This window comes from Trifolium pratense, linkage group LG2 (genome assembly GCF_020283565.1).
Source record: "Trifolium pratense cultivar HEN17-A07 linkage group LG2, ARS_RC_1.1, whole genome shotgun sequence".
Taxonomy (NCBI): Eukaryota; Viridiplantae; Streptophyta; class Magnoliopsida; order Fabales; family Fabaceae; genus Trifolium; species Trifolium pratense.
Window position 1 is genome coordinate 42781159 of NC_060060.1, and position 6177 is coordinate 42787335.

The 6177-nt window shown below is 34.0% G+C and overlaps 1 pseudogene; it reads right to left on the bottom strand.

Annotated features, from left to right (window-relative positions):
* Positions 1–1001: 1001 nt before the first annotated feature.
* LOC123909828 lies at positions 1002–5715 on the bottom strand (annotated as a pseudogene).
* Positions 5716–6177: the final 462 nt, after the last annotated feature.

Consider the following 6177-nt stretch of genomic DNA (forward strand, 5'->3'; position numbering starts at 1 on the left):
ACAAATTTTTTGCAATATGTTTTTACACAATTTTTCAACACAACTGTTGATCTAAAATATGCTACTGAAATTTTATTATATAATTTTATAATTGCGTAAATTTGGACCATCAAATCAATAATATTTAACGTCTGAGATTCAAAATTGTGTAAAAATTTTATTAAAAATTACGGCAGGGCAGCAAACCTACATCTTAAAATTTTACTATACTATGTTTTGGTCAACTTTGGCTCTTAAAACTAGACAAAAGACAACAATAATGTATATTTTTAAGCATAAAAACATTGACAACAAAAACACAACACTATTTTTTTTTTGCATGTACAAAATAAAATTTAAAAGCATTAATGTATAAATTGTGACAAGAATTAATCCTATTTAGAGACGAATGCAACAGTAACTTGTTTGTTACGATGGGTGGACCATTGTTTGATCCCTGCAATTGCGATTGGGAGGAGCTAAAATCACTTGATGCTAGAATTGACATCCGGACCAAATTATGCGATCCAGATCCAGTGACCGAATACCAGTGGTAAAAAAAAAACTCAATTCAATAAAAGAGAAGAGTGAGAAGTTTTAGAGAATAGATAGCATACTTTTGTCATGTCGTGAAATATTATTTAAATACTGTCTCCGTCCCAAAATAAATGATTTATTTTTTTACTTTTTCTACTATTCATATGATATCATTTGGCTGTATTTTTCTACTAATATGTATATGCAAATATTAGGATGTTGTTTGATATGAGTGTTGGCAAAGGCAATAATTTCCGGTCTGACATTGCTGAAGCAATGACCTTTCGTGAAGAAAATGCTATTTCTGAATTTGATCGTCCAATCTGACTTGCTAAATGTGATTAAGGCCCTTATAGATGATCAAACACACTCCACATATCCGGGAGCCATTGTGGATGAGTGTAAAAATCTGTCACACCAGTTTCATAACTTGCAACTCTTGCACATTAGGCAATAGGCGCATATCTAATCAAGCTGCTCATTGTTTAGGTAAGTATGCTTCGTTAGATTTAATGGATTTCAATATTCAGATACATAACAGTTTTACAAATTGTAAACAGCAGAGAAGTATGAGAAAGGTAATAAAAAGAGAAGTATGAGACGAATCAATATTGTAAAAAAAAAGAAAAAAAGACAAATCATTTTTATTCCAGTGACCAATTTCACTATAAAATCAATGGGCGAGTAAAAATCAAGTGCAAATCTCTTTGGCAAATCCGGATTAGCTAAGAACAAACGACCATAAACAACGAGGTCTGCTTTGTTTTCAGATATAGCATTGATTCCATTTTGTCTATCATAACCTCCTGCAACCAAGAAAGTACCATTGAAAGCCTTTCTCAATGGCACAAGGCTGCGAGGACTTTTCCACTGTTACATTTGAAGATTTTATTCTTGGTTCCACCACGTGACAGTAAAGAATATTGTATTTATTGAGGACATTGACCATATAACGTCCAAATTCTGTGGGATTTGAGTCTCCAGATTCTGAATGTTCTGCAAAAGGTGATAATCTAATTCCAACTTTGTTGGCTCCTATCTCATTCACAACAGCTTCAACAACTTCCAAAGCAAACCGACAACGGTTCTCAAGAGATCCACCATATTCATCTGTTCTGTCATTCACTTGATCTTTCATGAATTGTTCAAGTAGATAGCCATGAGCTCCATGGATTTCAAACCCATCAAAACCTGAAATTTGCATCACATTGAGCGAGTTAAGTAATTTTCAAAATGTCCTTTAAAGCAACAAATTAGTCATGTTTCGGAAAAATGTCAGCATCGTACTATGATTAGAACATTTTTCAGTTTTGCATAAATTTGTAATTGTAAAGATCCACGAACTTACCAGCTTCAATAGCATTTCTTGCTGCGAGTCTGAAGTCATTGCTTGTGGGTGGCATTTCTTTCATTTCTCACAGGGAAGACAATGACCAACTTGAGTTCGATTCCTTAGAGCATCTCGAGAATCCTGATCTTCACGTTGGATCAGTTCGCGTTATCAAGATTTACAACAAGATCAAAGAAATGCTTAGGGCCCTCAAATGTCCAAAGAAATACAAATTTAACTCTGTCGATCTTCTCAAGCCTGATCCTCATCGAATTGAGTTCTCCCTCGGCGCTCTTCTCAATTTCTATCTCGACAAGTTGGTTATGGTTACTCTCAATTCTTCAACCAATTAAAAAATTCAACAAAAATAGAAAACCCTAACATTAGACCTAATTGTCAAAAAAATTTAATGTCAGGGATGCGAGAATAAATGTCATATCACCAATTGTTGACGAATTCAACGATTTAGAACAGCAGATAATGGACATTGAAAAAACTAAGATAGTGAAGATTTATAATAGTTTTTTTTTTTTGTATGTGTGTTGGGATAGGTTATAGTTAAAATTGGCGATTGCTGAATGCAACGAAGCCAGGGAAAGGGAGATGCATTTTGTTCAGGAAGTGGATGCGAAAGTGAAAGAGCTGCGTCAAACTATTGCAAACCTGAACAACAAACAGATGTCGTCGAGGACTACTTTAAAGAAGTTGAAGGAGAAACTTTGGAAATGGATGATAAGGTGAGCTTGTCGTTTGATAGATCATAATCTTAATATGCTTTAAACAATAATGGAAAGTTAACATAATGAGTTACATAATCTTCTTGATTTACGGGGTTTTTGAACGATATATAGAAGAAAAATCAATTGATGCATAGGTTTCTGTGAACAATTGATGTTAGGATTAGGACATTGAACCTCTGGTTGTTTTTGTAACTTGAACATGTATAGAAGGTTGCAGTTTTGGAAGGTTCCTTGTTCATAACCATCGGTAACTAAAACTTAATCTGATTAGTTCCTAGTAAACATTAGTTTATTTGCATCTGTGAGGGTATTTGATGATAGATTATGATATTTGTTGATAATTCTAATTTCCATTTCCACAGTTTTCTCCTTCAACTTCTTTAAAGTAGTCCTCAACGACATCTGTTTGTTGTTCAAGTTTGCAATAGTTTGAAGCAACTCTTTTACTTTCACATCCACTTCCTGAACAAAAGTCATCTCCCTTTTCCTGGCTTCGTTGCATTCAGCAATCGCCGATTTCAACTATAACAACGGATTCAAATTATGAAATAACATATCCCAACACACACACCCACAAAAAAAAAACAATTATAAACCTCCACAATCTTAGTTTTTTCAATGTCCATTGTCTGCTGTTCTAAATCGTTGAATTTGTCAACAGTTGGTGATATGTCATTCATTCTCGCATTCGTGACATTAAAAAAAAATTGACAATTAGGTCTAATTTTAGGGTTTTCTATTTTTGTTGAATTTTTGAAATGGTTGAAGTGAGAGTAACAATAACCAACCTATCGAGACATAAATTAAGAAGAGCGTCGAGGAAGAACTCAATTCGATGAGGATCAGGCTTGAGAAGATCGACAAAGTTAAGCATTTCTTTGATCTTGTTGTAAAGCTTGATAATGCGAACTGATCCAACGTGAAGATCAGGAATCTCGAGATGCTCTAAGGAATGGAACTCAAGTTGGCCCACCGTCTTCCCTGTGTAGAAGATATCGGTGCTTGCCTATTTGGCTGATAACCTGTTGAGCATAACATGGAATATGGACATACAATGAGTGACAATATTGGACAATCCAGATTTCAAGCTTAATAGTATAGATTTAAAAAGTCAAAATATGCATAAAAAATCTAGACAATTGATCTTGATATGGTTAACTATGTGCACACACGATCAAAATCCAACAATAATAACCTCCGACTCAAATTGTCAACATTTTACTGTCATTGATGATAGGTAGACCCAAGTTATTTGATTGATGTCTAAGGGTCTGTTTGGTTCAAAATAGGGGGAGGGGGAGGTGAGATATTTTTTATAGAGGGGAGGGGAGGGAAGGGGAGGGAAATTTTTTAATTACATATGTGTTTGGTTCAAAAGAGGGGAGAGGAGGGGAGGTATTTTAATTAAATATTTTTTTTTTTTGAACAAGTATTTTAATTAAATATATGTTTGGTTCACAAGGGGAGGGGAGGTATTTTAAAAGCAATTTACTTTTTTACCCTTAAAATCTTATAACACTCATATTGTAAAAACTAATATCTCTTTATTATTACATCAAAACAAATAACACATACTTTTCAAAGCTCATGCTATAACTTAATTTTCTCTTACGAGACATCCGAACATAAAGGTAAAACAATTGCACACATAAGTTGAGCTACAGCTCTACGACGCAGATCAAACCATTTATTAATAACAATTTCTCGATCTTGATGATCCATCTAATTCAATAAAAAAAATTAAAAAAATAAATAAGCAAGCAGTATACAAACAACACATATAAAAATATGTTCAATAGTGAAAACGTGAACAGAAGAGCAAGGCAGTATAAAAACAACACGTATAAAAATATGTTCAATAGTTAGGATCCATCTAATACAAACAACACACATGAAGATCTAATACAAACAACACACATCAAGAGTGAAAACGTGATGAGGAGAGCAAGTAGTATAAAAACAACACGTATAAAAATATGTTCCATAGTTAGAAAAAACATATACGGGTACGAGCAAGCAGAGGCAATGAGGATGAGCAAGCAGCCGTAATGATGATCAAATTGTGACAGACAAGGAGTATAGGTAATACAGACAACAAAGACCTAATAATAAAAATGGTAATAAGGATAATATTGAAATTTTAAAATATATTGAGGATAATTTTGTCAGTTTAATAAACTTTGAAAAAGCTTCCCTCCCCTCACCTCCAAATCCCCCCGATTTGGGGGAAGCAAAAATTGAGTTTAGGAGGGATTTTGCTTACCTCCCCTCTCCTCCTATCCCCTTCTAAAAATTGAACCAAACACAAAAAAATTAAAATATTACCTCCCCTCACCTCCCCTCCAAAACCCCCGAACCAAACAGACCCTAAAAAACATGCTATGCTTGAGTTTGCTAATGCTAATAACTTGATTAATGAGTTTCCTATTCCTACATATATGTCACATTTTCAATTACTATTTTCTTCAACAAATTACTTCCACGTTACTATCATTTTGCCAACAAAAAAATTGAAGTAAATAACAGATGGGGGCATGTTAAAATTACATCAGGCCTATGATCCGAGAAAAATAAACACAAACCTGAATTTGAAACTCTTCCAATATGCCAAATCTGACAGAAGAAGGTAGCACCTTTGGTATGAACAGCATCTACAATATGTTTTCATGCCTCCCCACTTGCTCTTTTGTCCATATACCTGGTGTATCTGGGTAGCCTTGAGCAGCGTCAGATACACCAGTAGCTACAGCTATGAGCAGTGTCACATGTACTATAAAATTCAATCCAACTGATCGTTAATTCGTAACGATTGATGCTGAATTATAAGGAGACCATCTTCGATCCCTGCAACTGCAATCGCAGGGGAATTCCAGAATTGACCCTGAACTAGATTAGACTGTTCGGTGGACCAATTCATGTCGTGAAATACTATTTAAATAGGTGTAGTGACTACGATGAGTTGTTGGACATGGATGAAAAAGTTGTTACGAACGACACTTATAGATGTCGAAATCAAGTAGCTGTTGGGAAGTGTTAGGGTTTGACCGCTTGTTTATGAGCCGAATGAGATCTCAAGCAGTATATTAATAGCTTCGCTGAATAAGGCCTTGAAGTAAGTGGGCCTCAAGAAGGAGAAATAATGGACCTTGTGCTGGACCGAATAGATATGAATATTTCTCTCCCCAATACTATGTGTTTCTTTTCTACCTCAAATTTTTCATTTTTGCCCTTAAATAAATATTTTAGGATGCATTTTTTTGGAAAAAATTTGCCTTGAAAAAAAACTTCAGAATGTATATTCCAAACATTTTCAAATTTGAACTAGAAAAATTTTAGGTAAAAAAATTAATAGGTATGAAGGACGTCCAAATACATAACAAAAAAAAATTAATTTTTTGCAATTTAGATCGGTTTAGATTGATTTGAATTTGAGCATATGCAAAACTTTTTTTTTTTACCAAGCTAAAATAAGATATATTAACACAAACAGTCTCCTTAGCACAAGATGTACCGAAGTATACTATAAAAGTTTACAAAAATGTCAAAGAATCAAAACCAAAAAACAAATCATACAAAGCCCAAACAAAGTAA